The sequence below is a fragment of the Pleurodeles waltl genome, chromosome 6 (genome assembly GCF_031143425.1).
Source record: "Pleurodeles waltl isolate 20211129_DDA chromosome 6, aPleWal1.hap1.20221129, whole genome shotgun sequence".
In the NCBI taxonomy this organism is placed as follows: Eukaryota; Metazoa; Chordata; class Amphibia; order Caudata; family Salamandridae; genus Pleurodeles; species Pleurodeles waltl.
Window position 1 is genome coordinate 1,223,562,066 of NC_090445.1, and position 14,831 is coordinate 1,223,576,896.

Sequence of the window (14,831 nt, forward strand, 5' to 3'; positions counted from 1 at the left end):
ACTGGACTACGTCCCAAATCACTATCCCACCTCCTTTGTCAGCTGGTTTAATTATGATATCTTTGTTCTTTGTCAGATCGGTTATGGCTTCTTTTCTGTCTTTGAGCAATTATCCTTAAAGTAGATTTTTTTATTATTCAGTAGGTCCAATTCTTTTAACACTATATCTTCAAAGACTTATCTCTAAAGGCATGTCATTTCTTTCTGGCAAAAAAAGTGGATTAAGGTCTTAGGCCACTACACTTCACCTCTTCTTGTGGGGGCATTAGATTAAAAAAGGTTTTTAATCTGACCTTTCGTAGAAATTGCAGCACTTCTATTTTGCGGTCAATTGGATCTTGATTCCGAATGTGCACAAACGAGAGTCCTTTGCTAAGCATTTGTCTCTCTGTTTGAAGAAGGGAATAAGAAGATAAATTGTAAATCGGCATGAGTTCTTCTGTATTTTTCATCTCCTGTATGCTCTCCTTCTGGTCCGAAAGAGGTCTTGTTCTTGAAATTGCCCCCTCAAGCTGCCTCCCCCTCTTGTACCTCTGCCGCCACCTCTGCCTAAAAAAGGTTGGGCCGCTGGGTTTGCTCCTTGTGTATCTAAATCGGAATCAGAGGATGTGTCGGAAAAAGTAATGAACCTCTTCAGAGACGTTGTTTGAAATTGTAAATTCAGAGTATTTGGGTTATTGTTTTTGAAAAAATCTTCTCTTAAATAAGGGTATGTTGTAGTGATATTGAAGGAAAATGTCACTTACCCAGTGTACATCTGTTCGTGGCATTAGTCGCTGCAGATTCACATGCTGTGCATAGTCCGCCGTCTGGTGTTGGGTCGGAGTGTTACAAGTTGTTTTTCTTCGAAGAAGTCTTTTCGAGTCACGAGACCGAGGGACTCCTCCTCCTTTGGTTCCATTGCGCATGGGCGTCGACTCCATGTTAGATTGTTTTCCCCGCAGAGGGTGAGGTAGGAGTTGTGTATGCTAGTAATAGTGCCCATGCAATGGAATGAATAAGTATGTACAAAATGAAGATTAAAATAATACATTTACAAATGTACAAATGTTGAAGATTACTTCCAAACGGCTACAGGCTCCCGGGGAGGCGGGTGGGCGCATGTGAAACTGCAGCGACTAATGCCACGAACAGATGTACACTGGGTAAGTGACATTTTCCGTTCGGTGGCATGTGTAGCTGCAGATACACATGCTTTGCATAGACTAGTAAGCAGTTATCTCCCCAAAAGCGGTGGTTCAGCCTGTAGGAGTGGAAGTAGTTTGAAATAAAGTTCTTAGTACAGCTTGACCTACTGTGGCTTGTTGTGCAGATAACACATCTACACAGTAGTGCTTAGTAAATGTGCGAGGCGTAGACCATGTTGCTGCCTTACATATTTCGTTCATTGGAATATTTCCTAGAAAGGCCATGGTAGCACTTTTCTTTCTGGTTGAGTGTGCCTTTGGTGTAATAGGCAGCTCTCTTTTTGCTTTAAGATAGCAGGTTTGGATGCATCTAACTATCCACCTGGCTATACCTTGTTTTGATATTGGATTTCCTGTATGAGGTTTTTGAAATGCAATAAATAGTTGTTTTGTTTTCCTAATTAGTTTTGTTCTGTCAATGTAGTACATTAGTGCTCTTTTGATGTCTAATGTATGTAGTGCTCTTTCAGCTATTGTGTCTGGCTGTGGGAAGAACACTGGTAATTCTACTGTTTGATTTAAGTGGAACGGTGAGATAACCTTTGGTAAGAATTTTGGGTTGGTTCTTAGAACTACCTTATTTTTGTGTATTTGAATAAATGGTTCTTGTATAGTAAACGCCTGAATTTCACTTACTCTTCTTAGAGATGTAATGGCAACGAGAAATGCAACTTTCCACGTTAGGTATTGCATTTCGCAAGAATGCATGGGTTCGAAAGGTGGGCCCATGAGTCTTGTTAAGACAATATTGAGGTTCCATGAAGGAACAGGTGGTGTCCTTGGTGGTATAATTCTTTTTAGTCCTTCCATAAACGCTTTTATGACAGGTATTCTAAATAGGGAAGTTGAATGAGTAATTTGCAGGTATGCAGATATTGCTGCGAGATGAATCTTTATGGAAGAGAAAGCTAGATTTGACTTTTGCAAATGTAGTAAATACCCTACTACATCTTTTGGAGATGCATGCAATGGTTGAATTTGATTATTATGACAGTAACAAACAAATCTTTTCCATTTACTTGCATAGCAGTGTCTAGTGGAAGGTTTTCTAGCTTGTTTTATGACCTCCATACACTCTTGAGTGAGTCCTAAGTGTCCAAATTCTAGGATTTCAGGAGCCAAATCGCTAGATTCAGCGATGCAGGGTTTGGATGCCTGATCTGTTGTTTGTGTTGTGTTAACAGATCTGGCCTGTTGGGTAGTTTGACATGAGGTACTACTGACAGGTCTAGTAGTGTGGTATACCAAGGTTGTCTTGCCCATGTTGGTGCTATCAGTATGAGTTTGAGTTTGTTTTGACTCAATCTGTTTACCAGATATGGAAGGAGAGGGAGAGGGGGAAAAGCGTACGCAAATATCCCTGACCAATTCATCCATAGAGCATTGCCTTGGGATTGCCGGTGTGGGTACCTGGATGCGAAGTTTTGGCATTTTGCGTTTTCTTTTGTTGCAAATAGATCTATTTGAGGTGTTCCCCAAATTTGGAAGTAATTGTTCAGGATTTGGGGGTGAATTTCCCATTCGGGGACCTGTTGGTGATCCCGAGAGAGATTGTCTGCTAGCTGGTTCTGGATCCCTGGAATAAATTGTGCTATTAGTCGAATGTGGTTGTGAATTGCCCAATGCCATATTTTTTGTGTTAGGAGACACAACTGTGTCGAGTGTGTCCCCCCCTGTTTGTTTAAATAATACATTGTCGTCATGTTGTCTGTTTTGACAAGAATGTATTTGTGGGTTATCATGGGTTGGAATGCTTTCAATGCTAGAAATACTGCTAACAGTTCTAGGTGATTTATATGAAACTTTCTTTGATGTACGTCCCATTGTCCTTGGATGCTGTGTTGATTGAGGTGTGCTCCCCACCCGGTCATGGAAGCATCTGTTGTTATCACGTATTGTGGCACTGGGTCTTGGAAAGGCCGCCCTTTGTTTAAATTTGTACTGTTCCACCATAGAAGCGAGATGTATGTTTGGTGGTTTATCAACACCAGATCTAGAAGTTGTCCCTGTGCATGTGTTCATTGTGATGCTAGGCACTGTTGTAAGGGCCGCATGTGCAATCTTGCGTTTGGGACAATGGCTATGCATGAGGACATCATGCCTAGGAGTTTTAATACCATTTTTGCATGTATCTTTTGATTTGGATACATGGCTTGTATCACCTTGTGAAAATTTTGAACCCTTTGTGGACTTGGAGTGGCTATCCCTTTTGTTGTGTTGATTGTCGCTCCTAAGTATTGCTGTGTTTGACACGGCACAAGATGTGACTTTGCATAGTTGATGGAGAAACCCAGCTTGTAAAGGGTTTGTATAACATAATCTGTGTGGTGTGAACACTTTGTTAGCGAGTTGGTCTTGATTAGCCAATCGCCTAGGTACGGGAACACGTGTATTTGCTGCCTCCTGATGTGTGCAGCTACTACTGCTAGACACTTTGTAAAGACTCTTGGCGCTGTTGTTATTCCGAATGGCAACACTTTGAATTGGTAGTGTATTCCTTTGAATACGAACCTTAGGTATTTCCTGTGCGAGGGATGTATCGGTATATGGAAATACGCATCTTTTAGATCTAATGTTGTCATGTAGTCTTGCTGTTTCAGCAGTGGGATTACGTCTTGTAATGTCACCATGTGAGAGTGGTCTGATTTGATGTAGGTGTTTAGTGTTCTGAGATCTAATATTGGTCTTAGAGTTTTGTCTTTTTTGGGTATTAGAAAGTACAGTGAGTAAACTCCTGTGTTCTTTTGTGGACCTGGTACTAATTCTATTGCGTCTTTTTGCAGTAATGCCTGAACTTCTAGTCCTAGAAGGTCTAAATGCTGTTTTGACATATTGTGTGTTTTCGGTGGGACGTTTGGAGGGAGTTGGAGAAATTCTATGCAATAACCATGTTGGATAATTGCTAAGACCCAAGTGTCTGTTATTTCCTCCCAAGATTTGTAGAACTGGCTTAGTCTTCCCCCCACTGGTGTTGTGTGAAGGGGTTGAGTGACCTGTGAGTCACTGCTTGTTTTGAGGGGTTTTTGGACCTTGAAATTTTCCCCGGTTTCTTGGGAATTGGCCCCCTTTGTATTGGCCTCGAAAGCCTCCCCTTTGGTATTGTCCCTGGTAGGTAGGCGGTGTTGTTTGTGAGGTGCTGGCTTGTGTGGCTTGACCTCGAAACCCTCCTCTGAAAGTGGTTTTACGAAATGTGCCAAATGTGCCTCTGCCCTGCGGGGAATAGAGTGCGCCCATGGCTTTAACTGTATCAGTGTCTTTCTTTAATTTTTCAATTGCAGTGTCCACTTCTGGGCCAAACAATTGTTGTTCATTGAACGGCATATTAAGCACTGCCTGCTGTATCTCGGGTTTGAAGCCGGATGTGCGCAGCCATGCGTGCCTCCTTATTGTTACAGCAGTATTTATTGTTCTTGCAGCTGTATCTGCTGCATCCATAGAAGAACGGATTTGGTTGTTGGAAAGGTTCTGTCCCTCTTCAACCACTTGTTTTGCCTGTTTTTGGAATTCTTTTGGGAGGTGTTCGATGAGATGCTGCATCTCGTCCCAATGGGCTCTATCATATCGCGCTAGAAGTGCCTGTGAGTTGGCGATGCGCCATTGATTTGCAGCTTGTGCTGCAACCCTTTTCCCCGCTGCATCAAACTTGCGGCTGTCCTTGTCAGGAGGTGGTGCGTCGCCTGATGTGTGTGAGTTGGCTCTTTTACGAGCTGCTCCTACGACAACTGAATCTGGTGTCAGTTGTGATGTAATAAAAGCAGGGTCTGTGGGCGGTGCCTTGTATTTCTTCTCCACCCTTGGAGTTATTGCTCTGCTTTTCACTGGCTCCTTAAAAATTTGTTTAGCGTGCCTTAGCATCCCCGGGAGCATAGGAAGGCTTTGATAATTGCTATGGGTGGATGAGAGGGTGTTAAAGAGGAAGTCATCCTCGATAGGCTCTGAGTGCAGCGATACATTATGAAACTCTGCTGCCCTAGCTACCACCTGTGCATATGCCGTACTGTCCTCAGGCGGTGAGTTCTTAGTGGGGTACGACTCAGGGCTATTGTTTGATACTGGAGCGTCATAGAGATCCCATGCGTCCTGATCATCTTGGCTCATGGTGGTATGAGCTGGTGATTGTGGCGGAGTCTGTGCCGGTGATATAGGAGTTGTCGGTGGTGGAGAGGGTGGTGGAGTTACCTTCTTTACCACTTTTGCTTGTGGTGTCTTGTCTTGGTTTTGGAAATCTAGTTTTCTTTTCCTTCTGATTGGGGGAAGTGTGCTGATCTTCCCTGTCCCACTTTGTTTAAAGATCCGCTTTTGCGTGTGATCTACGTCTGTTTCTTTTAATTCCTCCTCAAATCGGTGTCTTTGTAGTTGGGAGGACAGTGATTGTTCCTCTGAATAGGAACTGGCTTTCGGTTCGGTTGCTGGGCGTTTTGGCACCGAAACCGTGCCTTTTGTTATTTTCGGCTCCGACGAGATTTTCCTCTTTTTCGGCGTCGCACCCTCTCTGCGTCGACCATCTTCGGTGCCGCTATCTCTGTGCCGAGCAGCTTCGGTGCCGCTGTCTCTGTGCCGAGCAGCTTCGGTGCCGCTATCTCGGTGTCGACCCTTTTCTGCGGCACTTTCTCGGTCCCGAGATTGCTGCGTGCCTGTGTCTCGACCTGAGTCGGACGATCTCGGCACCGTCTCGCCCTTCTTTGGTGCCGATGGACGGTCACCTACTTTATGGGTTGAGCCATGGCCTGTTGGCAGTGGAGTCCCCTGGGCTTTGTCTGTTTTTCCCTGTGATGTTTGTTTCGAAGTCTTACTCACGGTTTCTTGGACGTCGAATTCTTCGGAATCCGATTCGTGGATGGAGAATGCTTCTTCTCCCTCTTCCTCGAACCTTCGTTGTCCTGTCGGCGTGGACGCCATCTGTAACCTTCTGGCTCTTCGGTCTCGGAGCGTTTTTCTCGACCGAAACGCTCGACAGGCCTCACACGACCCTTCTTTGTGCTCGGGTGACAGGCACAAGTTACAGACCAAATATTGGTCTGTATAGGGATATTTACTGTGGCATTTAGGACAGAATCGGAACGGGGTCCGTTCCATCAGTCTCGATGTTGCACGCGGTCGGGCCGACCAGGCCCAGACGGGGGATCGAAATTACCCCGAAGGGCTACCGGAGCTCTTCTGGATTCGGTGTCGACTCTAATCTAACTCGATACCGAACGAAACAATACCGACGAATTTTCCGTTGATTCTGACTAACTTTCCGACCCGAAACACGGAGCGAAAAGGAACACGTCCGAACCCGATGGCGGAAAAAAAACAATCTAACATGGAGTCGACGCCCATGCGCAATGGAACCAAGGGAGGAGGAGTCCCTCGGTCTCGTGACTAGAAAAGACTTCTTCGAAGAAAAACAACTTGTAACACTCCGACCCAACACCAGACGGCGGACTATGCAAAGCATGTGTATCTGCAGCTACACATGCCACCGAACATTCTTTATATCCCTTGCTAGTTTAGTTGTTTTTTGGTTTATAGTATTAACTTTAAATTCTGCTTTTGTTTTACCGACAGATTCTAAAAGTTGTTGAGCATTCTGAATGGTACTATCTAGGCTGATCTCTTGCTCCAATTCAGCTATTTCCTTCAGTTCACTTTCGCTGATCCTTAGAGCTGTTTCTACTGAAAGGGCTAACCAATCTCTGGAGCATTTAGTGCCCACACCACTAAACTGTGTGAGATATTTGGGATCACTTATGAAGATGACAGGGATATTCCTCACCTGCAACCCTACTGGAATCGTATTATTCTTTAAGTGTTCAAGTAGCACCTGCACGTGCAATTGTGTTTGTATATTCTTCTTTTTAAGTTGTTTTAATTTCTCTAATTTATCCAATTTTGGCGTCTCGCTAGGGGGCAAATCTCCACTCAAAAGTGAAGGAAGTTCCAAAAGTTTTGATATTTGTTCAGCAGCAGGAGGGCAGAACAGTGTCTGGGGTGTGTAACAGAACAGGCTGGTAGGCAGACCCTGCAAGGATGTAAAGGCAGAACTAGGTGATCCTCTAAGGAATCCAGTGCAACTAACACTGGGGTCAGTATAGTGTAAGGATTCCAGCATGTTTGATACCAAACATGCCTAGGTTTGGAGAAACCATTATGTAGTTGGTAAATCGAGGAGTGACCACTGCAGGAAGAACCACCCCTAAGGTGTACAGAGCTGAAGTGATCCCCTACCTTGCAGAATCTTCCATCTTGCTTTGGAGGAGAGGGACCAAAAGGGATAGGAATGTGCTCCCCTTCCTTGCAGCCTAAATCCAGAGTATCCCCTGACCGCAGCGAGATCTGATGAAGATTCCCGATGCCCAATGAGACCCCTGCACCTGCAGCACCCTGGGCTTGAAGAATCCGAACGACGGTCCAGCAGGAACCTCTCCTGCCTGTCCAGCCTTTGGTTTCCTGGAACCGACCCCCTGGATCCAGACTGCAGCATCTTTTGTGACCCACAGGTGCCTGCTTTGAAAAGCACTGGGCGCCCAGCTCTGTGTTCACAACCTGCATCAGGCCACCCCTGTGCTGCTGAGGGTGTGTGCTTGATGATGACCTGTGGCCCCCTCTGGGACTGACCTAAACCCCCCCGGCCTGGTTCCTGAAACTGCGGGCACTTACCTGCAATCTTTAATCAAGCAACCCCAGTCCTCATAGAATTCCATTGAAAACCAGACAGCAACTTTTACCTCGGCACCCAGCCGGCTCAGTTTTGCTGGAGGTAGACTTTTGGGGTCAAGAAACTTTATCATGTGGACAGGCTCACCCCAGAGGACTGGAACTCTATTGACTCTTATGAAAAATTGCAGTGTCAACTTTTGAAATTGGAAAGTTATTTACTTGTAAACTGCATTATCTGCAAAATCCAAACAAGTACATTTCATGCATATGTTTGATACTTACTTACAACCATACTTAATTGGAACAAAGACCTTTTGGTTCTGGTAATGAAGTAACAAAATATATTTTGCTACATAAAAACAATTGGCCTGGAGTTAGTCACTGAGTGTGTGTCTCATTTCTTGACTGTGTGTACAACAAATGATTTGCACTACCATCTGAAAAGCCTAATTGCTCGACCACACTACCACAAAAGAGAGCATTAGTATTATCTACTTTAGCCTCTGGTAAGTCACCAGGAAACCCCAGGACTCTGTGCACACCATACCTATTTTTTGTATAGTATATACAGAGCCAGCTGCCTACATGTGTAACCAAAAGTGAGGTATATGTCTGCCTTACACTTCAAGCTTATAGCCAACGTTATCCTCTAAAACTATGCTCAGGATTACATGATTTATCTACCCAACTATTCAAGATACTTTGTTTCTGGTGACTGCTTTATTATGCAAGAAATTTGATTTCCAGCAAGAGATACAGATTTAGGAACTTGGGATCAAGCCTTTACTGGTCCACAGTTGCAAAAAGTTAAAGGTGTCCAAAGAACATCCCCACCAAAACGAGGAACATATTCTCTCCCCCCTCTATCCCCCCCCCCAAAAAAAAAAAAAGACTGGTTATTCCAAGTACGTGGATACAACATGAATGGCGAGACAGGGTCAGTAACCTTTATGGTTTTAGTACACATTCTATGTCATTGGAACCTGTTTAGGAACCAAATAGTTCACACCTTTCCTATTAGATTGATGTAGCGGCATGCCAGTATCTAGCTATTGTGCAATTATAGTACCTGAAAAACCCTTCAGCTGCCAGGACATCAAACTTCAAGCTGTATTCATTGTTTCTGGAACTGTTCAATCTAGAACCATGTTCCAACTTATTCAGGCATCACAAAGATGTCCCCACACAAAAAAAAAAAACAAAAAAAAAAAAACGGCCCCAATATTCCACTGCATCTTGGCCCTTTTGGTACCAGGGAGAGGAGACAATATGGCATTTTAAGGTAATGGAGGGGAAAGTGTAGGTTACAGCCACCAGGGATGTTGTGGTCCCAGTTGACCACAGTCCATTGGGCCATACTCTAAACACTTGTTTTGTTTAAACAGGGCTGTTGTGCAGAACTTGCCATTATTATGCTGGCTCCTCCAGAATGGAATCAGTTTGGGACATTTCTTATGCAGCATATGCCCCCTTTGACCAAAAGCCACCAATATTTGGGACTCACCGTCCGGACCATTGTTTAATTTAATTAGGATACAGTGGGGCTCGTAGAACACTCAATAATAAACTTTTCTTTTTCTTGTACTGAGTAAGCCTCTCAATGTATATTTGGTGTTGGACCTCCCAATTTATGGGTTCTCTGTATTTCCTTATAGAATTCTCCCACTTAGGTGGATATGCCCTTTCATTGGTAATTTTAGCCTAATAAAAAATTGCAGAGAATTTGGTGATCAGACCTGCACAAGTGGTTAGTTCAGCAAAGAATTTCTCAGATACTGTTTTGTTGCAGGTGGTTGCAACACTCATTTTTGGGCGTATTAGCCAATTATGCATAGTTTAAGGTATGCAAAATTTATCAACTGTAAATTCCTGCCTGTACTGGCTGACTACGTGACTTGAAACCCTAATGGAACATGTCTTAATATTTCTGCCTCTTCCTTTTTATCAAATGGGCATCTACTTAAGGCATCTGGAATAAAACGTACTGGGATGTGTGGTGACAGTCACCTAGACTACATTATCCTATACCAGATCTGCATGGCGGCCCTTCCCAGTGTGCTTATATGCCCAACACTCTTCGGTAGACAAACACTGTGCTCATGTTGCTCTCACAATTATGGTCACCTCTATGTGGATCCATCTTGTGTCTGCTCAACATGGGACCATTATAGCACCTCTATAGGCAACGTGTGATTTGGGGGGAGAAGCCTTGCAAACAAATTGATCACTTTCTGTAGGCTGAATCAGTTTTGCAATTTTTCTAGTAGGGCATGGAATAGGTATTACACTCCAGGGAAAACATTCATCTTTATCGCATTTACTAGTCTTATCCAGGAGATGAACAGAGAGATCCATTTCTTTATATCTCTATGAATCTGAGTAAATGTGGTAGTTGTGGTTGGGGCAGGAGCAATGGATTTTGTACACACCTTAAATCTTCAGAGTAATCTTTACACCGAGAGAATTTAATTGTGTCACTACCTACCAATTTTTTTATTTTTTTTTATTGCTTTAATTTTTCTAGAAGTGAAAGTCTGGTTCAGGATCTCCAATTTTCCCATGCTGATGATCTTTTCAAATCATTGGAATTCTCTGATTAACTTTACTAGTGAGGTGTTAGGATTATTTAAGGAATTAGCTTCATTTTGCAAAAAGAACTAGCCTGTGAATCTACGGACCAAATTGCATACCTTGAGTATCCTTAACTAGACAGATATGGGCCACTATTGGTTCAATACTCCAAGCAAAAAGGGGCGAGAGGACACCTCCGTCTTGTGCCCCTCTGTAGCTGGAATGGACAGGACATTTAGATGTTTAGCACTATGCATGCTCTTGATTTGGCATATGTAAGGAAATGCTGTTTATTACATGTTCACCCCCACATTTTTGGACTGATGCTGCTGGTTTGTCAATTCAGAGTACACGAACGCCTGCTAACCAGGCCTCAGAGCCAGTGTTTTAACCCCATGCAAACTGCATGTCGAATAGGATATACACAATTGGCAAGGCCTGGCTTACTTATAAGTCCCTAGTATAAGGTATGTGAGCCAGTGTCCACTTAGGGCTAAAGCACAGTTAGTGACACACTCCATGTGACAAAGTACAAAATGGCTCCCAGCCTGCCACTGAAGACTGAAAGGGCAGTATTTTCACTGCCAGTTCGACTTTGCCATTTAAACCAACAGGAAAGCCATGCTATCCCTTAACATTATATAAGCATCGGACAAGGAAGGCCTATAGAGTCCTATGACATGGGCAGTTATTTTGTTAAGTAAGACAAATGTTTTACGATGTGTCCTAGCGGTAAAGTTGGTAGTCTCATTGACGAATACAGAGTTATCGGGTAGTAACCCCACCCGGCTAACTTTTGATTGGGACTACCAAACTGGGTCATGTAAGTTATGAAATTATTTGTGACATTAAATGCAGCCTGATGCCCAGGTCGAAATAAATGTCACTATTACAGATAACCAACTTTTAAAAAGTTGCCACTTTATGACTAGCTTGTCCAGTGGCCTTACAAAGGCATGCATACACAGACCGCTTTTCGACTGCCTCGGGCGACATGTTAACAACTCCCAGGTTCAGGAACAAATGTAGTGTTGCAGCTGTGAGGTGTTACCTCTCCTGACAGGATGGCCATTTGGGGGTGGGGAAGTGGGCTTTAGCCCAGAGGAGTGCTTCAAAGGAGAAGCTGCCTTTGATGGGCCTCCTGGCCCAACACCCCTGAGTAAGATACCTTGGAGAGAGGACCAGAGAGGGAAAACTATCCCCCAACCGGATTTACCATGGCCGTATTGCCCTCAGGAAGCCACACCTCTAGGGTAAACTACCTCACTCCTCACGACCAAGGTTGTGCCATTTTCAAAGAGACAAGAATGTGCCATTCTGGGATAGCCAGAAGCCACAAATCACAGGAACTTCGTCACTAGGTAGGAGAGGACCAGGTAGCCCAATGGCTAGGGCACTGTGCAGGGATAAATATGGAACCCCTGGCATGCTGACCCTCAGGACAAGAAGACCACCACTTTGCAGCTCTTGTTTGGTGCTGCTAAATGCTTTACACATTGTTCCTTTGCTAAGCCTTGCTGCTCGAAGCCAAAGCAACTCAGGGTTGAGCTGAATGTTAAGTAAACTTACAAGACTATTTGTAAATGTAACGCATGGTAGGGTTTCCCAGCCATACCATACAGTACATCCAAATCCTCACAGCCTAGCTGGCCAATTGGCGGTAAGTTCATCCCCTATGTGACATTAGGCATATGCCCCAGAAGTTCCTGTGACTGGTCGCCATCTTCAGATTCTTTTTTTCCCTTGGCAGCCTTAGTAGTTGGAACATCCCCTTTTCTTGAGTGATTTTGACCTCACCTGTTTCTTCCTTCACATTTCCAGGGAGGCAGGTGGGCCGCATATGAAAACAGAAAACTCTTGAGGTAGCAAAAATACTCGTACTGGTAAGTAACCATTTTACTTTTCAGCCTAAATCCTTTTCCGGATTCATATAGTGTACATTGATTATGTAGTGGTAGTTGCCTCCTTGGGGAGATCAGGTTGAAATGTGCAATCAGGTGTTGCAAAGAGGTGCTGAAGTACCCTATCCCACTTGTGCTTCCATGTTTATCCGGATGTCCACACAGTAGTGTTTTGTGAAGGTGTGTGGGGATGACATTGTCACAGCCATGCAGATGTCGCTAATAGGCACGTCTGCTAGGAATGACAGGGTTTCACCCTTTTTTCTTGTGGAATGAACCATGGGCCGTGTACGCAAAGCTTTCCCTGCCCTTGTGCAGTTTGGATTGTCTCTACTATCCACTGTGTGATGATGCCCTTAGTTACTGGTGTGTCCTTGCAAAGGAGATGAAGAGTTGCTTTCCTTTTCGTTGTCTCGAGTAGCTAGCTTGAGTGCTCTTGCATGTCCAAGATCTGCAGCGCCCTCTCAGATGGGTCATGGGTTCCTGGTAAGTGGCCAGTAGTTGAATACTCTGTTTGACGTGGAATTGTGATGCTACCTATAAGGAAATGCCTTCCTTGGCATGGTTACCCCATGACTTTTTGCCTTTTGTTGATGCCAGTTATGGTTGAAACTGTGGTGGGACCCTGCTAACCAGTCCCCATCACCAGTGTTCTTTCCCTAAACTGTACCATTTGTCTCCACAACTGGCATGGCCCTGGCACACAGACAAGTCCCTTGTAAATGGTACCCCAGGTACCAAGGGCCCTGTGGCCAGGGAAGGTCTCTAAGGACTGCAGCATGTCTTATACCACCCTAGGGACCCCTCACTCAGCACATACACACTGCTTGCCAGCTTGTGTGTGCTGGTGGAGAGAAAATGATTAAATCGACATAGAACTCCCCTCAGAGTGCCATGCCCACCTCTCAGTGCCTGTGGCATAGGTAAGTCACCCCTCTAGCAGGCCTTACAGCCCTAAGGCAAGGTGCACCATACAACAGGTAAGGGCATATGTGCATGAGCACTATGCCCCTACAGTGTCTAAGCAAAACCTTAGACATTGTAAGTGCAGGGTAGCCATGAAGAGTATATGGTCTGGGAGTTTGTCAAACACGAACTCCACAGCACCATAATGGCTACACTGAAATCTGGGAAGTTTGGTATCAAACTTCTCAGCACAATAAATGCACACTGATGCCAGTGTGCAATTTGTTTGTAAAATACACCCAGAGGGCATCTTAGAGATGCCCCCTGAATACCTACCCGACTTCTGGTGTAGGCTGACCAGTTCCTGCCACACACCAGACATGTTGCTGGCCACATGGGGAGAGTGCCTTTGTCACTCTGTGGCCAGGAACAAAGCCTGTACTGGGTGGAGGTGCTTCTCACCTCCCTCTGCAGGAACTGAAACCCCGGGCGGTGAGCCTCAATGGCTCATGCCTTTTGTTACAGCACCCCAGCTAGTGGAGATGCCCGCCCTTCCGGCCACTGCCCCCACTTTTGGTGGCAAGGCTGGAGGATAATGAGGAAAACAAGGAGGAGTCCCCCACCAGTAAGGACAGTCCCTAAGGTGCCTTGAGCTGAGGTAACCCCTGCCTTTAGAAATCCTCCATCTTTAGACTGGAGGACTCCCCCAATAGCAATAGGGATGTTCCCTCGTCCCCTCAGGGAAGAGGCACAGAGAGTGTATCCACCCTCAAGGACAGTAGCCATTGGCTTCTGCCCCCAGACCTAAACACACCCCTAAATTTAGTATTTAGGGGCGACCCTGAACCCAGGAAATCAGATTCCTGCAACCTACAACAACAAAAAGGAGGAGGAGGACTGCTGACCTGAAAGCCCGTAGAGACGACAGGCGACAACTGACTTGGCCCCAGCCCTACCAGCCTGTCTCCAGACTCAAAGAACCTGCACAGCAACGCACTAGACAGGGACCAGCGACCTTTGAGGACTCAGAGGACTGCCCTGAACCCGAAGGACCAAGAAACTCCAGAGAACAGCAGCACAGTTCAAGAACTGCAACAACTTTGCAACTTTAAAGCAACTTTCAAAGAACTCTCTCTTCCAGCCGGAAGCGTGAGACTTCTCACACTGCACCCGACGTCCCCGGCTCGAGCTCCAGAGAACTAACACTGCAGAGAGGACTCCCAGGTGACTACGACATCTTGAGTACCCAGAGTCGACCCCCCTGCACCCCCACAGCGACGCATGCAGAGAGGATCAAGAGGCTCCACCTGACCGCAACTGCCTGGTAACAAGGAACCCAACGCCTGAACCAAGTATTGCACCCGCAGCCCCCAGGACCGAGAGGAACCACCTACCAGTGCAGGAGTGACCAGCAGGAGGCCCTCATCCTAACCCAGTCGGCAGCTGGCCTGAGAAGCACCCCCTGTGGCCTGCCTGCACCCTTGGGTCCTGCTGTTGCTTTCAAGAGCAAACCAGACGCCTATTTTGCCTACTGCACCCGGCCGCCCCTGTGCCGCTGAGGGTGTGTTTTGTGGGCTTGTTTGTGTCGCCCCCCCAGTGCTCTACAAAACCCCTCTGGTCTCCT

General features: G+C 45.5%; 1 protein-coding gene across 4 annotated transcripts in view; it reads right to left on the minus strand.

The window, feature by feature from the left end:
• NOLC1 (nucleolar and coiled-body phosphoprotein 1) overlaps positions 1-14,831 on the minus strand; it is a 518,787-nt gene that overhangs the window by 270,881 nt on the left and 233,075 nt on the right. The gene's annotated exons all lie outside the window — the stretch shown is intronic.